This window comes from Chiloscyllium plagiosum, chromosome 24 (genome assembly GCF_004010195.1).
Source record: "Chiloscyllium plagiosum isolate BGI_BamShark_2017 chromosome 24, ASM401019v2, whole genome shotgun sequence".
Taxonomy (NCBI): domain Eukaryota; kingdom Metazoa; phylum Chordata; class Chondrichthyes; order Orectolobiformes; family Hemiscylliidae; genus Chiloscyllium; species Chiloscyllium plagiosum.
The window spans coordinates 15,221,592-15,246,862 of NC_057733.1; positions in this window are offsets into that span (position 1 = coordinate 15,221,592).

Here is a 25,271-nt window from a genome sequence, read left to right on the forward strand (position 1 = left end):
GTTAGCCTAGTGAGGCATTTATTGTAGAGTGGTGAACATTTTATAAGTCTTTTTGCCTCTGCAATGACCTGTGGTGACAAGTAGAAGTGTTCCTGTGATGCAGCAATGATGTGGTCATCTGTACCATATCAGCTGCCTTGAAATATACTTGTAGGTTTATGTGCAAAATTGGCCATGAAGTGATCATGAACTGCATTAAATGTAGGTTTTATCTTCATTAGCCAGTTCCAAAGCAGTGGAAGTACTGCAGGTAAAACTGCAGTTGAGATCATTTTTATTTGAAGCAAAATGTTATTTTCATCATCCAATTTCCAAACTTGACAGGCAGCGGGCCTTCTCCGGTTATGTTCACATGGAGATATATGTCAAGTCGTAAAGTTATCAGCAACACTACATTTTAGCCAAAAACATGGAAGAGATTGCGTTTCAGAGTCTTGCAACCAAATGAAGACAAAGAATTGAAATTTGCTTTGATGTAAGACCTAAAAGAAGGCTAGCTTTTATTCAAGGCACAAAGCAGGACGAGTCAAGTTGATTTTATAGTGATATTTTGAACTGTCAAGTTTGGAAACAGTGGTTCAAATCCCAGTTTCCACTGTTAAATAAACTGACATTTACCACACATTCAGCAAGTTAGCAGAGAATATTGTACACAACAATGGATCGATATAACTTGAAAGACTAACAGGCAAAGGAAAAGCCATTAAAGAACGTTAACTGCCTATCATTCAATATAGAGTTATCATTCAGTATATAAGCAGAACTAATATCAATGATCCAGGCTTTCTAACTTAAAAAGAGTGTAATTCAGGCAAATGATTGGGATAGTGTTTTAAGATAGGCAGTTTTGTTTTTGTAAAATGGTTAATTCACCAGAGATATTTTCCTCTTCAGTTGATGCTGCTTAGCAGATGAAGCGGCAGTGTTTCTGACATCTTAATTCTTGTGGGTCACAATAGTCTTGTGGCTGTCAATGTGAGTAGCTAATTGCTTATAACATCACAACACCCATCCAGTTCTTTGTTGTGTCATTGCAGTGAAATAGATGAACAAACATAAAAGGAGCCCACAGAAAAAGACAGTGGTTAGATAGTATCTCATGGACAATTTTCAGCCAAACCTGGTGCCTTGTTGTCCACTGCAGATTTTTTTTCAGTCACTTAGGAAAGCAAGGACCAATCTCAATCAATTCGTTCCCTGCCATGGAGAGAATGGCATTGATAAGAATTGCAATGTCCGAGGTAGCGTTGGGCGAAAATTGGAGAAGGTTAGAAAGGTAATTTTGAAAGGACAGAGTACACCTCTGTTATACTTTGTACATTAAATGTAAATAATAGTGACACCACCTAAATAAAAGTGATGTTTTCCATCTGATATACATTTTATTGATTAAAGCACAATAGTAGTACAACTTACTATTTAGAAGATGGTGTTATAATCTATTTGACAATATTAAAGTGATGTTGCAAGTCTTAAAAGGAATGTTAAAAAAGTGTTTTGGGTTGTTTATGAGGACATCAAACTGGAATCTGCCAGGAGAGGATTGTAAGCAGATGCTCTTAAGAAATTGCATTCTGAAGTATAAATTGGGTCAAATCAGGCATGCAAAATGGAGACAGCATAATTGTTTGAATAATTCTCAAATAAAGGAGTAGTCAACACAGTAGGTGATTTAAAATTGAATAATTGCTTTGCTAATTAGCTGACTTCTGTTTCCATCATCAATCGTGTTCTGAGATAACTTGTGCTAGCAGTGGTTTTGGAATATGAAAGTAAATTACATCCTTGTTGTCATTCCAACAGTGAAGCTGCCTCAGCTTGGAATAACGAGTGAAAAGCCTGGCATCAATTAACTGCCTCAGTCCACAAGCAGCCAACCTTTGACAATTAGTAAGAGCTCAAACTGTCCCCAGTGTGAAAAACACCCACCCCTTTCAATGTTATTGCTGACCTCGCATGACAACTATTTTAAAAATGCTTTTTCTCCAACTCAATTTACTGAGATAATTGTACCACTTACCATGGGTTTAATCTGAGTTTCCACCAGTTTGGAAGTATGAGATTTGGAACACCCCATATTTAGCAACTGAGCATCAGATCCCTTCATTATTACATCACAAATGTTGTTTTAGTAAGTCATTTTCATTGCACTCCTGGGTACTTTTCTCTCTGTAAATCAGTCTCCTGTACTTCTCTCAGCCTCATTTTGCACATGGTTTATTCCCATATCCTAAAGATCATTCCCATCTTTCACTCATGTCAATCAGGTGATTTAGACCTAAGTCTTCAAACAGGTTGCTCTTAACCAAAAGGTTTATCACCATCTTCTAGTTCACAACCACCTTTAACAAAAACCATACTGAGACCAAGAGGTCACAGAACTGGGACAGCAGGATGCTTTATGCAGTTTGGTTTTATATATTGCTGTTACTTCTGATAATAAAATATGCAGACTTCCTTCGAAGTGCACTGTCGGCTGATGGAAAGCCATTGTGCAGGACAGATCAAATTCCAATAAATTCCCTAGGCAGATTGATTCTACTATAACAGCAAGAAAAATAAATATTTTTTAAGTGATTGAAGCACCAGTGATAACAAGCTTTAACAATGAGGTAAAGTTGCACAAACACAAAGGGAGCACGACTGAAAATGGGAGCACAAAGTGAAGGGAAAGACTTTTCGAAATTAAATATTAACAAGGGAGCATAACATTAATAACATTAGCCCAGGAGCTCATGCTAATTCTTTGCAGTCTACATGGCATGAGACAGCACCAGTATAAAACTGAGAGCATTAAAATCAAGAGAACTAACACTGTGACATTTTAGTTCATTCAGCACTTCCTGAAATCATTTTGCAATGATAATTCACTGGAGTTGCAATGAAAATAATCTGAAATGGCACATTTTGCAACAGATAGGTTTTTAGATGCAATGTATGCCCTCCAGCAGACTCAGTAACCATGTCAATCCTTCTACTGGTGTTAATACACAGAAATCTGGGAGAAAAAGTAGTTGAAGATAACAGAGACAGCAAAAAAATTAAAGGAAAGGTAAGCTAGTCTAGGGAATAAGCACTGATCATTCAAAATGGAAGGTGGTGTGAAATAGTGGAATGTGTAACATTGTAATCTGATGGTTTCTTGTTCATCTCCTTTCTTTGAATTTTTTATTAGATTATCAAGTAATCTTTTAGATTAGCAAGCTTGTTTAATAAAGATTTAAATATGTACACCGCAGAAACAAAAGTAACCTACGTGTTGTTTAACAATGTGGTGGAGGATGAGGTTTTGAGTATGAAAGGTTTAAATTGTACTGAAGAACACTGAGAAGCTGTGATTACATTACAATATTGGATATGCAGAGAAACAATTAGAGATTTACTACTCTAATTAGATACAGTTTAAACCCAGACAACACTTTTTTTTCAAGTCTTGTAAAGGATTTGTGGCTTTGTTTGATGGAAACTGTGACAGTTACTGCAAAGTGGACACATCTCCACCTTGGGAAACTTGTATCACGTTATGTTCACTCTACTTATTATTAATCCAATCCAACTGACCTGTGAGGTCTGCTACAAATAGCATCTTTATTTCTGCGTACCTCTTCCGTGTAGGATTTGTAGCAGCCGTTCAGCCTTCTCACCATATATAAAATTTGGGTGAAGTTTTATATCCACAGTTTTGAACTAGCTTCAGAACCAGTTGCAGTGTAATAGCTAATTATCTTGATTAATAAAAAAAATACAGATTAGACGTTTTTGTAGCAAGTATTTAACTGGCTATAAGACAAACTATTGTTAATATAACATTTTTACTTTAGTATGGAGAAAATGTATTTGCTAAGAGAGAGACAGGTGGTGATTTTGTGTTTTTGGTCATTTTATGGATTGTTTATGGTAGTATACATGACAATGTACCTTTGTAGCTGTTACTTTGCACAAACTATTGGTTGAAAATTGAGTAAGCTTCAGGATGAGCAGTACTTGACTGTTTTCTCTGTAACTAATTGTTGTTCTAATTACCTGTAAAAGCACATTCTGTATGTACTGTATACAAAACTGTAATGAGTTTAGTAAAACTTATATAGTCTTAAGGACATTTTTTCACTTTGTCAGTTATAATTATTTATGGATTCACTAAAAAAAAATTAAACCAATTTAAACAAAATCAAACTGGCCAGATGCTTAAGTTCTTGGAATGTTCTTGCTTATAACACAATGGAAATATTCAATATTTCTCTTCCATGAACGGATATTCAGTCATTCCACCATTCACACCTCATATTGAAGTTTCACTGCCTCTTCTTTAACTAATAATGACTTGTAAGTACTATGAGCAGGAATATTTGTGCAATAGACAAACACTGAGCATGGTCCAAGAGTTTATAACAATGCAAAGTCTAATCCTTACATCCTAACAACAATCATTCATTGGGAGCCCCTAAAACACCACAAGGAACATAGAGCAGCATTTAAAAAACATAATTATGATACCAAGCCACATTAAGAAGTTTTAATTCAGTTAACAAAAAGCTTGATCAAAATAGAGAGATGAAGAGGTGTAGGCAGGGAATTCCAGGGCTGAAGATGCAGCCTCCATAAGTCAAATGAATAAAATTAGGGACACTCAAGATGCCAGTGTTAGAGAAGCAAATATATTTTTGGAGAATTGTGGGTTGGGAGAGATCAGAGCAATAGGGAGAGGCAAGGCCATGAAAAGATTAGAAAAATAAGATGGATAGATTAAAATCAAGGCATTGCTTGACTGGAGCCGTTATAGACAAGCATCATGGTGATAAGGGAACTGGATTGGTGGGAATGATCAGTTAAGGGTGCTTTGATTCAGTGAATCAAAACAGGAACATAAATATGGAGTATTGGTCTTGACATACTTTCACAGGATAGTAGTGCGAGACTCTCCTGGAAGTCGCAATTGAGCATCAGTTAATTTGACATCCAATCTTGCAGCTCATCCAGGCAGTGTCAAGATGGGCTTTATAATGAACTAGTAGGCTCACTTAAATGACCTGGGAATTTTCAGAACTTTTACAGAATTAATGTAACTTCATCAAGAAAGATTTATTTATTTAATGAGCATGATAGAAATTTTGCATATGAGAGAGTTTGCTTGTGAGTTATACAGGAGCCAAAGGGTGAGACAAAATTTTGTCAGAAATGAATCCATTCTGTAGCTACCACTTTCAGATGGTTCCAAAACTTTCAAATTATTTCATCCATATCTAAACATGGATGGAAATAAAAATCACCATATTGTCTGGAGGAGCTCTGGATGTGATCTCTTTGAATCATACATTTAAACTGTATTCCTAACTTAAATTTGGTTGCATTTCCCAATGGAATGTAACATCCTCCGTGTAGTTTTTAACATCAATTTCAGTTGCTGTTTATGCAACTTCACTATTCACTGATTGTGTGTTGTTCCTGCCTTCATAACAATAGTGCCTTAATTCCAAACCAACTAATTAGCCATGGAGCGCTTTAAGGTCTTCTACAGATTGAAAAGAAGGATTTGTATAAATGCAATTCTAATGTAAGACCAAAAGGAATAATGTAAAACGTTAGCTAAGGCAAGTAATGGGCAGTTAATGGTTAATCACCATGTCTGATTTTTATTGGTTTTGGCTCAAATGCAGAAATAAATTGGCTAGGATTTTAATGGGCAGCCAATCCACTGTCTGACCACTGACAGTTCCACTGAACTTGAACATTCAGCCAAAAAGTAGGTTTACAAAAGTAAACAACAGCAAAATATTACTGTTATTTTTAAACTAAACTTCTTTGGGTAGGTACAACAGATATAAATAATGTTATACAGTCATAAAGTATACAAAAGTAAAACCACAATGCAATCCATAAATATATCCAATACAAAGTTAAAAATCACACAATACCAGGTTATAGTCCAACAGGTTTAATTGGAAGCACTAGCTTTCGGAGCGCCGCTCCTTCATCAGGTGGTTGTGGAGGACACAATTGTAAGACACAGAAATATACTGAATTTATACAGAATTTATCAGATACTTTCTTATACACACTTGCACTTCATTGAAATGGCCTCATAGTTCATCCCACAATATTTGAAAGTAATGATAGCCTTAAGCAATGCATATGGATTTCACAAGATAATCTGTAAATCTTATAAACCATATACCTGGTTGCTTTTCAAAGCAAAATATGTGATATTTGGTGAATCATAGATTCCTGCAGTGTGGAAGCAGGACATTCTGCTTATCAAATATGTTGCTGGAAAAGCGCAGCAGGTCAGGCAGCATCTAAGGAGCAGGAGAATCGACGTTTCGGGCATAAGCCCTTCTTCATATGCCTGAAACGTCGATTCTCCTGCTCCTTGGATGCTGCCTGAGCTGCTGCGCTTTTCCAGCAACACATTTTTCAACTCTGATCTCCAGCAGCTGCAGTCCTCACTTTCTCCTCATTTTGCCTATCAAGTCCATACCAAAGAGCACCCAGTCAGACTCACCCCATCCCTGTAACCTTGCATTTCTCATGGTTAATCCAGCTATCTTGTACATCCCTGGATACTATTGACAATTTAGCATGGCCAATCCACTTAACCTGCACGTCTTTAGACTGTAGGAGAGACCTGGAGCACCCAGTAGAAACCCACGCAGAAATGTTAAGAATGTGCAAACTTCAGACAGTCAGTTGCCCAAGGCTAGAATCAATCCTGGGTCCCTGGCGCTGTGAGGCAGCAGTGCTAACCATTGAGCCACTGTGCTGCCGCAAACATGTCAGGAAATCTGCAACTTCAAAGTGAAGCCACTGCATGCATTGATAATAATGTACTCATACAATCAAGAAAATATCAAGTGACAGATTAAAAACTATTCCGTGTATCACAATTGCCTGCACAGTGTAGTGAAATGAAATTGTTGAAACTTGTGCATTTGGATGTGTGAATGTTGATGTGTTACAATTATATAACACATTATCACTTTTTTGACTAAATGTATCAACCAGACAAATACAGTAGAATCTAGCTGCAGGCTAAACCGGTCTCAAGATCAATGATATTATGTATCCAGGCTCAACACTTCCTTTCATACAAATGCAACCCATATCCCACACCAAGAAACAAGACTGTCAGCTAAGTTATGCATTATAACCATATTATCTGTGACCCATCAGATTAAAAGTGAACAAAGTAATTTCTCACAGGATCCAATCATCAAATATTTTTATCATTAATCAGACTCTACCAGACAAGGTTTGTGTCAAACAGACAATACGCTGAATAACTGGATCATGCTACCCCAATTGTGAATAAAAATTAAATATTTTTAACCTAAGAAATTTAAACACAATGGTGTCTTTTTTTTAAAGATGTTTCTGTAAAATTATAACTTGACTATATTTTAAAAAGTCTTTGAGTTTCTTTAAACATCCAAAGACACAGCATTTGTAGGTACCAATTTGAATGTGACATTCAATGGGCCATTGAAGCAGAACCGGAATATTGTGTGACAGCCATATTACACTGAATTTGTTACTGGCAGTCAGGATGCAGCAAGAATATTCCTGAGGTCAGGGGTCAGAGGTCAGGTCATTCACCTAAACTACAAGGAGACCAATATCCTGGTGGGAAAATTTGGGAGCCTTAAAACTAGTAGGGAGTAGGGGTATAGTGAGTCCGAGTAGTAGTGAGACAGAAAGACAGATGAGGATGCTTCTGAATTGAAAGAGAGCAAGTTAATTAGAAAATGCAGACGAGCAAGCCAGAGAATGAGGTAAATCTGAAGAAGTGAACTGTATTTATTTCAATGTTAGGTGTTCGACAGGTAAGGCAGATTAACTCAGGGCACATATGGGAACATGGGACTGGGACATCATAGCTCTTACAGAAATAGGCTGAGGGGGGAACAGGACTGGCAGCTCAATGTTCCAGTATTAGATGTCATATGAAGGATAGAAGGGGAGACAAGAGAGGGCGGGGTGGATTGAGGAAAACATTGCTATTGTATTTAGAGAGATATTTCCAAGGGACCATCTAGTGAAACTATATGGGTGGAACTCAGAAATAAGAAAGGATGATCATCTTGATGGGATTGTACGAAAGGAACCCCAATAGTCAGGGGGAAATTGAGGAACAAGTATGTAGAGAGATCTTGGATATATGTAAGAATAATAGGGCGTAATGGTAGGGGATTTTAAGTTTCCAAAAATAGATTGGGACTGCCACAGTATTGATGCTTTGTTGGTGAGGAATTCATTAAATATGTTTAAGAAAATTTTCTTTATCAATATTTGGAAGTACCTACTAGAGAAAGAGCAAAACTTGACTTTCTCTTGAGAAGTAAGGCAGGGCAAGTGACTGAAGTGTTAGTAGGGGAGAACTTTGGGGCCAGCGATCATAATTCTCTAAGTTTTAAAATAGTTATGGAAAAGGAAAGGCCTTGTAAAAGAATTTGGGTAAGGCCAATTTTGACGATATGACACAGGAACTTTCAAGAGTTGTTTGGAGTATACTCTTTACAGGTAAAGGGAGGGCTGTCAAGTGAGGCTTTCAAAAGCCAGGTAACAAGAGGTCAGAAGCATTATATTCCTGTTAGAGTGAGGGGTAATGCTGATAAGAGTAGACAACAACGGCTGAATAAACATATAGAGGCTCTGGTCAAGAATGAGAAGAAGAAATCATATATTAGATAGAGACAACTGGGAGCAAATGAATCTCTTGAAAAGTAAAAGTGGTGTAGGGGCATTTTTAAGAGGGAAATCAGGCGGGCAAAAGGGGATATGAAATAGCCTTGATAGATAAAGTTAAGGATAATCCAAAGAGATTCTGTAAGCACATTAAAAGTAAAAGAGAAGCTAGGGTGAGAACAGGGTCCTTAAAGATCACCAAGGTTTGCCTATGTGTGGAACCACAGGAGATGGGAGAGATACTAAACAAATAATATTTCAGGTCAGATTTTACTATGGGCAAGGAAATGGAGGCTACGGAACTTAGGAAATAAATATTGATGTTTTGAAAACAGTCCACATTACAGATGAGCAAGTGCTGGAGGTCTTAAAAAACATAAAAGTAGATAAATCTCTGGGACCTAATCAAGTGTATTCCAAGACATTGTGAAAAGTCAGGGAATAAATTGCATTGCCCTTAGCAGAGATGTTTGTATCATCTACAGCCACGGGTGAGGTGCCAAAGGATTGGAGGGTGGTGAATGCTGTGCCTTTATTTAAGAAAGACTGTAAGGAGAGGTCTGGGAACTATAGGCCTGTGAGTCTGACATCAGTGGCAGGTAAGTTGTTGGAGAGGATTCTGAGAGATAGGATTTACATGCACTTGGAGAGGCAAGGATTGATTAGGGACAGTCGGCATGACTTTGTGTGTGGGGAATCGTGAGTCAACATGATTGAGTTTTTTGAGGATGCAACCAAAATGCTAGATGAGTAGTCGACCTTGTCTTTGTTTTTGGATATTAGTAAATCCTTTGACATGGTTCTGCACATGATAGACTAAGGGAGAGCTTGCCAATTGGACACAAAATTGGTTTGACAGTTGGAGACAGAGAGCAGTAGTGAAGAGTTGTTTTTCAGGATGGAGGCCTGTGACCAGCAGTGTTGTGCAGGGATTGGTGCTAGGTCCATTTTTGTTTGTCATTTATAGAAGTGATTTGGATGAGAATTTATGAGGCATGGTCAGTAAGTTTGTGGAGGACACCAAAATTGGTGGTATAGTTTAAAATTACAAAGGGGTCTTGCTCAATTGGGTCAATGGGCTGAGTACATCAGAAACTTTGACTTCTCCATCTCACGATGCTGTGTGGCTAGCTGTGTTCTTCCAGGCTCCTGCTTGTCTACCTTGGATTCCAGCATCTGCACTTCTTTTGGCTCTAAGTGGGCTGAGGAATGGCAGGTGGAGTTTAATTTTGATATATGTGAGGGCAGGACTTACACACTTAATGGTAGGACCCTGTAGAGTGTTGTCAAACAGAGAGATCTAGGGGTTAAAGAACATAGTTCTTTGAAAGTTGCATCATAGGTAGACTGGGTGGTTAAGAACGTATTTAGCATGCTTGCCTTCATTGCTCAGATCTTTGAGTATAGGAACTGAGACATCATTTTGAAGTTGTACAAAACATTAGTGAGGCCACTTTTGGAGTACTGTATACAATTCTGGTCACCCTGATGTAGGAAGGATATTATTAAATTGGAGAAGGTCCAGAAAAGATTTGCCATGATGTTGCTGGGACTGGAGGGTTTGAGTTATAAGGATAGGCTGGATAGGCTGACACTTTTTTCACTGGAGTGTAGAAGGTTGGAGAGGTGACCTTACAGAGGTTTATAAAATCAGAAGGGGCACGTATAAGGTGAACAGCAAAGATCTTTTCTCTCACATGGGTGAGTTTGAAACTAAGGGGCGTATTTTTTATGGTGAGAGGACAAAGATTTACAAGGAACCTTAGGGGCAACTTCTTCACACAAACAGTAGTTCGGATGTGAAATAAACTGCTAGATGAAGAGATAGATTCAGGTACAGTGACAACATTTAAAAGACATTTGGACAGGGATATGAATAGGAAAGATTTTTAGGGATATGGACCAAACACAGGCAAGTGAGACTAGTTTAGTTTGGGAAACTTCACTGGCATGAACGACTTTGATCAAAGAGTGTGTTTCTCTTCAGTACAGTTCTATTATCATTAGAACATTAAGTGAGCATGTGTTCAGCTCCACTCCCAAAACTTTGGCATATAATTTTGAATGGCATTTTAGTGCAATACTAGAGGAGTCCAATATTGCAGGAAATTCCTTCTTTTCAATGCGATGCAAACCTGAGTCCCTAGCTGCCTTTTAAAACAGACACAAAATTTCCCAGCACCATTCAAAGAGAAGGGAAGATCTTACAAAGGCCTGGCCAGAAATATCACAAGACCAACACCATTATAATAGATTAATTAATCATTTATCTCTTTAGTAGCCAGACAGTGTAGACCAAACTTTCACCTTTTGGGCAAGCAGCTTGAGTTGTGAAATTTCCTGACTCTGCAGACTCACCTCAGTGACATGTGTACTGTTAGACTCAATTTTCACTTCCATAGTTCAGCTATGAAAAGGGGGATAGGCTTGCCAACCCCAGAATGAGATTGGACCCAAAAGCAAATTGAAGGTCACCATTGGGTGAGTGCTGGGCTGGCTGGTTGGAAAGCCCTTTTTGGTTCTCTGGAACTTCAGCCCAGTTGGCCCCACTTCAAGTCCTCCAGCCCTTGCTCCCCACATTGCATCACCACCCCCCCACCCCCAATCCCCATGCCTCTGCCATGACCCCATGAAGATTCAATGTCATTAATGCCCGTATCTACCTCCAAGATATTTAAACTCCCTACGCCAATTCAATTCCCAGTCATCATCTTACCCAGCCTCAGGTTCACTCATACTTGTTCTGCAAATTAATGGCCCTCCATGCTCATTCATCCAGAGTTCTTTTGGACAGAATCAATATAAAACCATTTTAAAAAAGATCAAATTTAATAACTCTTTGAAGACACTGGTGTTCCTACAGACCGAAAATAAGTATCAAATGGGCCATTAAAGTATTACAAACAAAGGCTTTAAGCACAGCATACCTCTGAAGGCTGTGCAAATAAACGATGAGAAATTGACAAAACAGATTGTAAAAAGAACAAATTACAGTAACCACATGACAATATCAGTCAATCTAAGTCTACAGTTCTACCCTTCGCTATCTTAAACAACCTACCACTCACATCATCCTGTTATGGACTAGACCAAATCCAATCAAAAAATTCAGGAAACCGTCTCGACCCTAACACTTTCTTATGTCAAAGGTAAATGTGAGATGCTGTGTTCCAGATGCAATTTGATTGATCAAACTGCTTGATGGTAAGCAAAACACAATTTATTCAAACACTATAGTTAAGATACAACCAAAGGAAAAGAAACTTGGAAAAACTTAACTCTATTGGAATTTTAATTGAATTTTAGATGCAGTAACTGTTAGTGATTAACTGTTCTAATATAGTAACGTCCCAGAAACATGCCCTTGGCAAAAAGGCAAATTCAGGAAACAGATTGTCTCACATGCCAGTCCCATTGCAGCCCAGGAGGAAAGCATCCAGAGAAAACTCGGAAAGAGAATATTGCAGCCAGCTGAGACTCCAACACCAACTGGTGCTGAAAAATGTAAAAGTCCTGGTTCTGTAGGTGGGAGCTTGACCATACCCTTTCAAGCTGCTTCTACTGTTCCAACTTTAAAAGAGAAACACCCTAGGCTTCACAAGTTGTTTATTATCTCAAAGACCACTTGGTGTCTGTCCCAAAGTCTCTCTCTAAGTAAAACCAGGACAAAATACACATCTTAAAGCCACAGTATCATCCCAATCCCTTTTTAGTGTGAACTCTCAGCTAAGTATGCATAATGAGGAGACCCATATGCAATTCCACCAGAACTTGACTATTAACTATTTATGGATTACAGAATTCCACAATTCTACACATAGCTAAGACTGCTTAGCTACTGAAAAGGACAGTATTGTTGGGCATGGAGATGGCATTATGTTTTACTTCTCTCATTCACTTTATTATCCGATCGATACTTGTCCCAACCCCACTGATAAAATTCCATATCATCACTGTGTCTTTCTGTACAGACCATAGGGAATAGGAAGGCTGTTTGGCCCCTTGAGACTGTTCTGCTGTTCAATAGGTGCCAACCCCTGCCTGCTCCAGTGTACATTGTCCCGTAGTTAACTTTTCCCACTTTTCTCATTATTAAAGATGAAAATTTAAAACTAGTTATTCTTCTTGAACAATAATAGTTGTGGACCCCTATTTGAGAATCTGTACATTTTTGCACCTTAACAAATTTTCCTTCACCAATTGAATGTTGGAAAATATCGACAGTACTGTGAAGTACTATCATGAACAACTTTTATCATATGGCATTTTATTTTTGACAAAGTACCATGAGAGATGGGTTGCAGATGTGCAATCTTAATTCCTCATACTGTAAATTCCCAAGCTTACTGAACAGTCAGGGACAGAGCTGACATGAAAGCTTGAAATGTTCCTATGGGAATAGACAGAAAATCAGAGACTGAGAGTCATGGAGTTGTACAGAAAACACACAGATACTTCAGTCCTATTCATCCATGCTAATGATATATCCTTAATAAATCTAGTTCCATTTGCCAGCATTTGGCCCATAAACCATTCCTATTCGCATACCCATGCAGATGCATTTTAATGTTGTAATTGTACCAGCCTACACCACTTCCTCTGGCAGCTCATTCCATTACACACCACATTCCGTGTGAAACAGTTGCCCCTTATGTCTCTTTCATATCTTTCCCCTCTCACCTTAAACCTATGTCCTCTAGTTTTGGACTTCCCTCGCCTGGGGAAAAGACCTTGACTATTCACCTTATCCATTCCTCTCATGATTTTATACACCTCTATAAGATCACCACTCAGCCTTCGATGCTCCAGGGAAAATATCTCCAGCCTATTCCGCCTTGCCCCCTAGCTCAAACCCCCCAACCTAGCAAAACCCTTGTAAATCTTTTGTGCATCCTTTCAAGTTTCTTTGGAGGCCAGAATTGAGTAGCCTGGTCAGATCCACGCCCCCCTACAACCCACCCTCCCATCCTGGCACTTGCCCCTGCCACCGCAGGAACTGTAAAACCTGCGCCCACACCTCCTCCCTCACCTCCATCCAAGGCCCGAAAGGAGCCTTCCACATCCATCAAAGTTTTACCTGCACATCCACTAATATCATTTATTGTATCCGTTGCTTCCGATGCGATCTCCTCTACATTGGGGACACTGGATGCCTCCTAGCAGAGCACTTTAGGGAACATCTCTGCGACACCCGCACCAATCAACCAAACCGCCCTGTGGCCCAACATTTCAACTCCCCCTCCCACTCGGCCGAGGACATGGAGGTCCTGGGCCTCCTTCACCGCCACTCCCTCACCACCAGATGCCTGGAGGAAGAACGCCTCATCTTCCACCTCAGAACACTTCAACCCCAGGGCATCAATGTGGACTTCAACAGTTTCCTCATTTCCCCTTCCCCCATCTCACCCCAGTTCCAAACTTCCAGCTCAACACTGCCCCCATGACTTGTCCTACCTGCCTATCTTCTTTTCCACCTATCCACTCCACACTCCTCCCTGACCTATCACCTTCATCCCCACCCCCCCCATTCACCTATTGTACTCTATGCTACTTTCTCCCCACCCTCTCCCTCTCACTTATCTCTCCACCCTTCAGGCTTTCTGCCTGTATTCGGGCTTTTGTCTGAAATGTCAATTTTACTGTTCCTCGGATGATGACTGCTGTGCTTTTCCAGCACCACTCCAATCTAGACTCTGGTTTCCAGCATCTGCATTCATTGTTTTTACCTGTCCTCATCAAAGTGCTGTGCAGCTGCAACATGACCTCCAACTGCCTTTATTCAATGCACTGACCAATGAAGGCAAACGTACAAAACACTTTCTTCAATACCCTGTCTACCTGCAACTTCACTTTCAAAAAACTATTAACTTGCACCCCAAGGTCTCTTTGTTCAGCAACACTCCCCTGAGCCCTACCATCAAGTGTATAGGTCTTACCCTAATTTGCCCTATTAAATGCAACACCTCACTTTTTCCTAAATTAAACTCCTTCTGCCACTCCTCGGCCCATCTGATCAAGGTCCCATCGCGCTCTGAGGTAATCTTCATTACTGTCCACTACACCATCAATTTTGATGTCATATGCACATTCAGAGAGTTAGTCACCTCACCCTATTTAACTACCATTTGCAACCATCTGAATTAAAGCTAGACTGTGGCAGATGATTATGACTTTTGTTTAATAAAAAGTGCCAAAAGGCAAAAAGTGCTTGAAAAGTATCATATTGCTACTTAACGAGTGCCCAAGTATATTAGCATGGAGAGATGACTAGCTTATTGATGGAAGACAGACAATTGGGAGGAAAGGGAAATTTTTACAATGGAAATCTGAATCTAGTGAAGCACCATTGTGATCAGCACTGGGGTCACAATTATTTCCAATACATATGAATGACTTGGATGATGGAAGTGAATGTACTGTTGCCAAGTTTGTGTGTGACAGTAAAATAGGTGGGAAGGGCACATAGTGAGAATGATAGTAAGAGTCTACTGTTGGCAGGTGAAATACCATGTGGGAAAATATTAGTTTATGCACTTTGGCAGAATGAATAAAAGAGCTGAGTTTTATTTAAGTAGAGAGAGATTGCAGAAAGCCGTAGTGCAGACGGATTTGGGAGTTGTTGTGTATGCATCATACAAACCTAGCATCCAAGGTGAGCAAGTTATAGGAACTGCAAATGGAATGTTGGTCCCTGTTTCAATGGGAACAGAGTAAAGAAAAAATGGGAATTATTGCTAAAACTATACAAGGCAGTAGTCAGAGCACTGTTAATTTACTAGGAACAGTTTTGTTTCCCTTATTGAAGACAGAATGTGCTGGCATTGGAGGCTGTCCAGAAAAGGTTCACTAGCTTGATTCTGGTTTTGAGACATTTTCTTGAGGAGAGGTGAGTGGGTTGGACCTGTACTTGTTGAAGTTTAGGAGAATGAGAGATTATCTTATTGATACCTGCAAAATTCTTAGGGGTTTGATAGGCAAGATGAAGACAGCAACATTGTCTCTGTTTTAGCTACCATAGTGGATAATTTCACATTCATTCACATTAAACTTTGTCTACCAGACAAATTCCCACTTGTGCAACTTATCCAAATCACACAGAAGCATCTCTGCATCCTCCTCATAGTTCACCCTCCCACCTAACTTTGTGTCATCTGCAAATTTGGAGACATAGTTGGGGTCAAAGCACTGATCTCTATAGTACCCCATTGGTCATTGCCCTCCACTATGAAAAAGATAATTTATTCCTCTGATTGTTTTCTGTCTGCCAATTAGTTCTCTATCCATTTCAGTTCACTACCCCTAATCTAATGCACCTTAATTTTGTATGCTAATCTCTAGCAGAGGGATTGAATTCAAGAGTCGTGAAGTGATGGTGCAGCTGTACAGGACCTTGGTTAGGCCACATTTGGAGTTCTGTGTGCAGTTCTGGTCGCCTCACTTTAGGAAAGATGTGGAAGCTTTGGAGAGGGTGCAGAGAAGATTTACCAGGATGTTGCCGGGAATGGAGAATAGGTCGTACGAGGATAGGTTGAGAATAATTTAAATTGATTGGTTAAATTCATTGGAACGGCGAAGGATGAGGGGTGACTTGATAGAGGTTTATAAGATGATCAGAGGAATAGATAGAGTAGACAGTCAGAAACTTTTTCCCCGGGTACAACAGAGTGTTACAAGGGGACATAAACTTAAAGTGAAGGGTGGAAGGTCTAGGGGGGATGTCAGGGGTAGGTTCTTTACCCAGAGAGTGGTGGGGGCATGGAATGTGCTGCCTGTGGGAGTGGCAGAGTCAGAATCATTGGCGACCTTTAAGCGGCAATTGGATAGGTACAAGGATGGGTGCTTAAGCTAGGACAAATGTTCGGCACAACATCGTGGGCCGAAGGGCCTGTTCTGTGCTGTATTGTTCTATGTTCTATGTTCTTACGTGAGATCTTATCAAGTACCTTTAAAAAAACTAAGTAAACTCTACCCAGTGGCTCCTCCTTATCAACTCTACCAGTTACATTCCTGTCAAGCATGATTTGTCTTTCATAAATCTATGTAACTCTGTCCGATTCTGTTATTATTCTCTAAATGCACTGTTATTAAATTTTTTATCATGGAGTCTTGCATTTTCCCCACTATCCATGTCAGGATAATAGTTTATGATTCCATTTTCTCTCTACCTTCCTTTTTAAATATTGGAGCTACTTTAGCTATTTGCGAATCCATTGGAACTGTTCCAGATTCTCTAGAATTTTAAACTATGACCACCAAATGGATCCACTGTTTCTAGAACCATTCCCTACTCTACATCCTCTATGATTTAGCTTATCGAATCCTGGGGATTCATTAGCCTTTAATCCCATCAATTTTTCCAACACCATTTCCCTACAAATACTGATTTACTTCAGTTCCTTCCTCTCACGCTACAACGTTTTTGGTATTCTACTTGAATTCACCTTTGTAAAGACATGAACCAAGATATGGTTTCAACTGGCCTGTCATCTCTTTACTCCCCACGATAACTTCTGGTTTGTCACCACTAATCATTTTCTCTTTGTATACCTATTGAAGTGTTTGCAATCAGCTTTGTATGTTTCTGGCAAACCTATTTTCAAACTATCTGCCCCCAGTCTTCCCAATCCCCAACCATGCAGAAAATAAATAGTGTAATGATATTGAAGGCGCGTACTGTACCTTTAAGAGAGAATGAATGCTGTTCTGAACTGAGAGATTACAAGCATTTGTGTATATGACTAGATGGCAATCCCAGAGTGTACTGGAAAATTGAAAATATGCAACATTCGGCTGTGAAACAGACATCTGAGTTTTGGTTGCTGTTTTGACAACAATTTGAATTTAACCAATCAATTTAAATTATGCCCCAGGCTATTAAAACCCAATCGAGTTTGAATTTATTGTTTTGACAACATTGAACAACAAAACAATCCAATTTTAGATATAGAAATATGGACATCTTGAAAATTGGAGAAAAAGCAACTGCCATCGAGATAGATCGAAGAAATTAGGAAACACTCTCTATCAAAGATGCCTTTCCATATGAAACATACTCGCAGTAAAATGAAAGACAATGGCCCTGGGAATTCAGCAGCAGGAAGAGTGAAGTCACAGAAGACAACAGTTACTGTGTGGTTTTGAAATTAAGTTAATGTAATTTTAATAAGTGCCTTATTGGAACAGCGTATTGTTATAGAGTTGGAGGCAAATAATATGCAGTACAAAGAAAGGGGGTCTTAGAGTCATGAATAGTTGTTGTTTAATGTTCACTTTTCGAGTTAAAAAATAGTGGATTTTGGGAGTTCTCAGTCACTCATATGTTAACAGATTATGAGATGAGGTGAGCTTTTCTGGTTGTTTGGTTTAATTAACAGAAGGGTTCACCGCCATGTCATAACAACCACAGCATCCTATGGAAACAAATTCAGTCGATGCACCAGCATGAACACATGATATGAATTTGTCCAAGTAGCAAGACTACTAATTACTTAACTCAAGTAAACCATCTTCTAAATGTTTCTAGTTTTCCCATAGCTGCTAAGGATTGTTGTAAATTTGTTGAAGGTGGCTGCCTTTTGATTGATACCACCCGTGGCTCGTGGGTGGATGCAGAAGTTTGCAGCAGCTATGTGGGCAGACAGGAGAGTTGTGTCAGGGGTCAGAACTATGTCAAATCACTCCATTAGCATATATTAACAAAGCTTCACGCTGTTTCGAGTAGGAGTTCTGGGCCACCTGTAAATTGGCAAGGTCAGGAATTAAAGTCGACAATTCCATTGTGTGAGCTCTTTAGATTCAGTCACTGCCCCAATTTTCAAGCCCTTTAGACACAAAATTGTGACTGATTGAACAGAATTTGGAAAGTTTAGAGCTTTTAAGAGGGGAAATTCTAAAGAGAATTCTTTCTTTCAGCATCTGATTTGGAACTTCTTGAAAAGGTGAAATCGACTCAAGTGTAACTTAAGAAAGGAAACTGAACTTAGAATTTACAGGATGAAGGGAATCAGCATGGAACTCTGATTATCTTTTTTTTAATAAGTAACGAGTCAGAAATTATGGGCTGAATGGCCTTCTTTTACATTACGAATTTTTTACCAACCATGATGATCTAGAGAAAAAGATTCTGGGAGAGAAATTACTTTATTTACTGTTAGTTCTAACAATATGAATGACACATTTGAAGAGTTCTGTTTGATGCTTGGGACTCAAGGTTGTGGATCACATTAAACAAATTTTATCACTAGACATCCATGCCCATCACTATGAACAATCCCGCGTCAACACAGACAAATGGGAAACGCCAAATTTCAAAGGAAAATGTTGGCCTGATGTTATTTCATACTTTATTATTTTATATTTTTAAACACAGAAGTGCATCTGAGTGAAATCAGCCTCATTTGGAAAACATCCTCCATGCAAATTAAAATGGATTCAACTGTACTTTCAGTATTGCTAATTATTTCAGCCAGATTTTAAGAGAACGCCAATTAAGATTTAACATTGACAGTGCTCACTTGTCCAATAGGAACTTCAGTATTATTATTTACCTTTTCTCTTTGTTGTCCATCATAAAGATTTAATCCAATTTTCAACCTTCCCTTTATCCTGTTTTAGTGTGTGATACTGTAACACTATAACACCACAATCACCATAACAGCATAACTCATGGATTGAACTGTACATAAAGCAGCCTGCAGGGATGGGAGCAGAAGTACAAAATGGAGTGAACATAGCTAGTGTCTGAAGGGAGGTGGATTTTTTTTTTGCCAATGAAATTTGGACATTGCTGGTTAGTCCAATATTTATTGCCCATTCCTAATTGGTCAGAGGGCAACTAAGAGTTATTCTGGAACCACCAGCCAGAGCAAGGACACCAAGTTTCATTCCGTAAAAGAGAATGGTGAAAGAGATGGGTTCTTGTGACAATTGACAGTGATTACTTATTCGTTATTAGGCTACCTTTTCATTCCACAATATTTCCTGAATTCAAATTCCACTATCTGTCTTGTGGGATTTGAACATTAATCTAGTGCTCTAGATTACTAATCCAGTGACATTACCACTATGCTTTCCCTCCTCGTAATAAATTGCTGATTAAACACTGTGGGATGGCCCACCACATATTATGTCAATCAAGCACTTTCTGAATGACTTTCTGAATGAGCCTACTGTGGGAACCTTATCAAATGCCTTACTGAAATCCATATACACCACATCCATGTTCGACCTTCGTCAACTTGTCTTGTCACATTCTCAAAGAACTCCATAAGGCTTGTGAGGCATGATCTGCCCCTCACAAAGCCATGCTGACTACCTTTAATCAAACTATATTTTTCCAAATAGTCAAAAATCCTATCTCTCAGAACCCTTTCCAAAACCTTGCTTACCACAGACGTAAGACTGATTGGTCTGTAATTACCGGAGATTTCCCTAATCCCTTTCTTGAACAGAGGAACAACATTCGCCTCCCTCCAATCATCCAGTATTACCCCTGTGGAGAGTGAGGATGCAAAGATCATCGCCTGAGGCTCAGCAATCTCATTCCTCACTTCCTGTAGTAACTTTGGATTTTTTGGTCCCGCCCTGGATACCTAGCTATCTTGATATTTCCCAGAATTTCCAGCACATCCACTCTCTTAATATAAATGTGTTCAAGCCTATTAACTAGGTCCATCATGTTCTCACTATCAGCAAGGTCCCTCTCTCAAGTGAATACTGAAGGAAAAAATTCACTTCGGGCCTCCCCTACCTCTTCAGACTCCAGGCAGAAGTTCCTTCCACTATCCCTGATTGGCCTTACCCTCTCTCTGATTATTCTCTTATTCCTCACCTAAGTGTAGAACACCTTTGGGTTTTCTCTGATCCTTCCTGCCAAGGCTTTTACGTGCCCCCTCCTACTTTTCCTCAGTCCATTTTTGAGTTCTTTCCTAGCTACCCTGTAACCCTCTAAGGCTGTGCCAGGTCCTTACTTCCTCAACCTTGAGTAAGCTTCCTTCTTCCTCTTGATGAGAAGCTCCTCTTCTCTTGTCATCCAAAGCTCCTTTTCCTTACCATTCCTTGCCTGTCTCAGGGGGACAGAGTTAACCAACGCGCACAAGTGCTCCTTAAACAGACTCCACATTTCTGTTGTGCATTTCCTGCAGAACAATTGTTCCCGATTTATACTTCACAGCTCCTGTCTAATAACAGTGTAATTTCTCCTCCTCTAATTAAATACCTTCCCATACTGTGTGTTCCTATCCCTCTCCATGGTTACAGTAAAGGTGAGGCAGTTGTAGTCATTGTCACTGAAATGCTTTCCCACCAAGATATCTGACACCTGGCCTGACTTGTTGCCTAGCACCAAATCCAATATGGCCTCCCCCCCAAGTTGACCTAACAATATATTGAGTTAGGAATCTTTCCAGGACACACCTGACAAAATCAACTCCATCTAACCCACCTGCACTAGGAGGTTCCAAAAAACATTTGGGAAGTTGAAGCCACCCATAACAAGAACTCTGTTACATCTGCACCTTTCTAAGATCTGCTGTCCAATTTGTTCTTCCATCTCTCTGCTGCTATTAGGGAGTCTACAGAAAATACCCAAAAAATACCCTTTCCTGTTACTGACATCCACCCATACTGACTCAGTAGTCAAAGCCTCCTCAGCAAGATCATAGTAATTTATCAAGGTTATAATGTCAAAACAGGACAGTAAGGAAGATTTTACAGATATGTTTCAATGAGATCACCACTCATTCTTTTAAATTTTAATTAGTAGAGTTGAAACCCTGTTTAGCCTTTGCACATCATACAATCCTTCCATAGCAGGGATCATCACTCAGCGGCATGGTGATTCAGTGATTAGAATTGCTATCTCACAGTACCAGGGACCCGGGTTCGATTCTAGCCTTGGGTAACTGTATGGAATTGCATGCTCTCCTGTTGTCTGTATGGATTTCCTCTGGGTGCTCCAATTTCTTTTCACAGTCCAAAGATTGCAGGTTAGGTGGGTTGGTCATATTAAGTTGTCCATAGTGTCCAGGAAATGCAGAGTTACAAGAATAGAGTAGGGGGATGGGTCTAGGTGGGATGCCCTTCTGAGGGTCAGTGTGGACTTGCTGGGCCGAATGACCTACTTCCACACTGTAGGGATTCAAATGATTCTCTAGATTGCCTCCAATGAAAGATGGAAGAGGCCTCCTCCTCCTCACCTCCCACAATGGGAGGCCATTTAAAAAACAACACCCAAGGTTAATCACATGTGTGATCTATGGACAATGAGCAAGGGACTCAGTTTCCCTCCAAACCACCAAACCTGCCAAAGGAGAGAATATGAGAATCTTAGTGTTTGCTTGCTTGGCAGCACACTCAAAGGGTGAGATTTGACTTCGGCACCCAACCTAGGTTCACATTTGAGGGAATGCCAAACTGCCAGTGGTCTTTCAGAAGAGATACTTGATTAATTTAAATTTTACCTACATTAGTTAGTGAATTTCCTTACACCACAACCCTTGGAAATGATTAAATTATTTGTGAAGCATTTTGGAATATCCTGAGGCAATGGTAGACACTATATGAATGGAGGTAGATTTCCAAGATGTCAAACAAAGGTGTAATAATCCATTTCATTGTTTGTAGTATGAAAAATGGTAAATGTTTGCCTGGAACACACTTTTGAGAATCAATGGTAAAACATCATATAAATGTTACTTTCCCTTCTTTTATAAATAAGGTTTAATCATTCAGAATTGCATAAACATAAGATATAGCTTGTCAAAAATACTGCCGTGCTATAGATAAAAAAATACAAATAAATCCACGCAGCACTTTGGATGGTTTTGATGTACAAATTATTATTGTCTGGGATTGCAAGCAAAGTCAAAAATGTTCATTTCTGCATAAATTGAATTCCAAAGAAGAATCAAAATTTCCTTTCAGTTCCTCGAATACCAATAAACAGGATACATTTTAAATTAAATTACTGTGATGCATGTCAGATGGGGATAAGAAATTCATCTGGTTTGCTAGAAAGGGCCAAATATCTAGACAAAAGACTTCAAATTTAGACAGTTACCTTCTATTGTAACGGGCCAGACCAGAAAAAGAATAGCGAAGACATTTTACTGATGATGTAGAGGCGCCTATGTTGGGGGGGATAAAGTCAGAAGTCACACAATGCCAGGTTATAATCAACTAGGCGAAAGTGAGGACTGCAGATGCTGGAGATTAGAGTCGAGAGTGTGGTTCTGGAAAAGCGCAGCAGGTCAGGCAGCATCCGAGGACCTGCTGCGCTTTTCCAGCACCACACTCTCGACATCAGGTTATAGTCCAACAGGTTGATTTGAAATCAAGCTTTTGGAGTGCTGCTCCTTTGTCAGGTTGGGGGAGGGGGGTGTAAGAGGGAGAGGGGTGGTGGAGGGTTGAAGCAGGGAGGAGGCAATAACTTTCAACCTTAATTTTGAACTTAACAAAATCGTCTTCAAACTCAATGTAAAATTATGTCATGGTGTCTCTTCCCCAGAAAGTAATTTACTGCAAGTTTATTAATTAACCCACTCTCATCATACAGTACTTAATCTTAAATAAGCCTGTTCTGAGTTAGTTCCGTGGAATACTGATATAGCTGACTATCCTGTATACATTCCACCGATATGTCAACAACACTGTTACTGCAATTCAGTTTATCCAATCCATAAAAAGATTAAGGTCTTCCACGATTACTCCATTACCCTCCTACATTCATCTGTTCCTAGCACTAGACCTATTTTCGAGAGGCTATAAAGAACTCCCACCAGTGGGTTATGTCCCTTTGATTTTTCATTCTACCAAGCTGATCCTATATCATGATTTTCTGAGCTAAACTCCATTCGCTCCACTGCCTTTATTTCATCTCTTATTAATTAGCCACTTGTCTTCTGATGACGACCTTGCTACATACAAATTATGTACCTTGTAAAGTACCTTCGTACTTTAAGCTGTAGTGTATCAGGACCAACTCAGATTAAGATGTTAAGGATCATTCATCAGATGAAACATGTGGAAGAAAATTCTCAGACTAAAGAAGAGTTAGAGCAGCAACAGAGATAAAGCAGCTGGAATGAAATATGTCCTAGGTTAGTAAACACATGAAGCCGAGGTGCCTGGGGATTCAGTGCAGTTTGCATGCGTTAATTACTGTGTTGTTGGTCCTAGCTATACTTTATGCCCTGGCTTACTGGAACATATCAGTATGTGCCTCTAGCAATGCCTGGCTATCTTTACCACCTTTTAATATAGTAATTACAGTTCCAAATTTCAAACGTTTCAGCTTTTGTATGATCAGTAAGCTTACCTTTAAAAAATAGATTTGCATATGGTGTACTTATTTTCTCCAGTTGTTACATAAGTTCAGGAGGATTCCTTCTGCTGCCCTGACTGAAACATTTATTGCAATAATAAGGTGAAGGATCTCATAGCTTCCCAATTCCGTTACTGAAAGGCTCAGGGTGGACTTCACTAGATATAAGTCTCAGCTCTAAAGCTATTTACTGACAGGAGGAGAATGTCATTTTATTTAAATCCTGGGAGGTGAGAGCACTCATCTTTGTCACAAATGCAATAGGCCTGCTCAATGGTGGCACCTACATACTTCAGGAAAAGCAAGTGCAAGATCATTTTGTGTAATTCTTTTTGAGAAAAATTCATTCAGATACTATAAACTGTTTGTTTTACCAATTGCCATTTTACAGTAGAGATGTTTCTTTTCAAGAGCCCTTCTGTATAACATTTACTTTAACTCTGGTACTTTCATCTTCAACTTTCTGAGTTTTAAATTTTGTTAGATTTTGAATCTGCATCTTGCACCCTCACAATACTGTGGAGTTGATAGCTCAATACACAGTTGATTGCTTTGAAATACACAATTAAATAACACCTACTGCCATACAGTATCAGCTTAACTCAGGGAATAGCTCCTCTGACATTCAGTTGACAGATTGACCCCATCTATGGACCGAAATGCATGGATTTTCAATTCACCTGCATGCAGTATGAAGGGAGATTTGTGTTGTTAGAGTCAGTGCACCTCTGGTGACATTTTAGCCATTAATCCATCAGCCAGAAAAATGTTTGCTGAAGATTAAGCAGCAGGAATGAATGCAAGAAATTGGAAACCTGGGGTTATTCCACAGAGAATAATATTATGCAGCCTATCTTAATTGTAAGAAAGGGGTTTCTCAAAACTGGATAAAAGTCTGTCACTGCAACCTCAGAATTCATGTGTTAGCGTTCTCATAAAAAGGTGAATCCAGAACTCAGAGCTCTGCAGCATTACCATCATGTTCACTAATACTCAGTTTGGGTTTGGCTGGAAACACTTGGTTCTACCACTTTATAACCCTGATTCATATATGGACAAAAGGGCTGAATTTCAGAGGTGAGGTGAAAGTGAATGCCCTTGATATCAAGACCACCATTGACCATGTGTGGCATCAAGGAACCCTGGCAAATCTGGAGCCAATGGGAATTACAGGAAACTTTCTGCTGGTCCAATTCATACCTGGCACAAAAGAAGATGGCTGGAGTTTAGTCATCTCAGCTCCAGGACATCTCTGCAGGAGTTCTTCAGT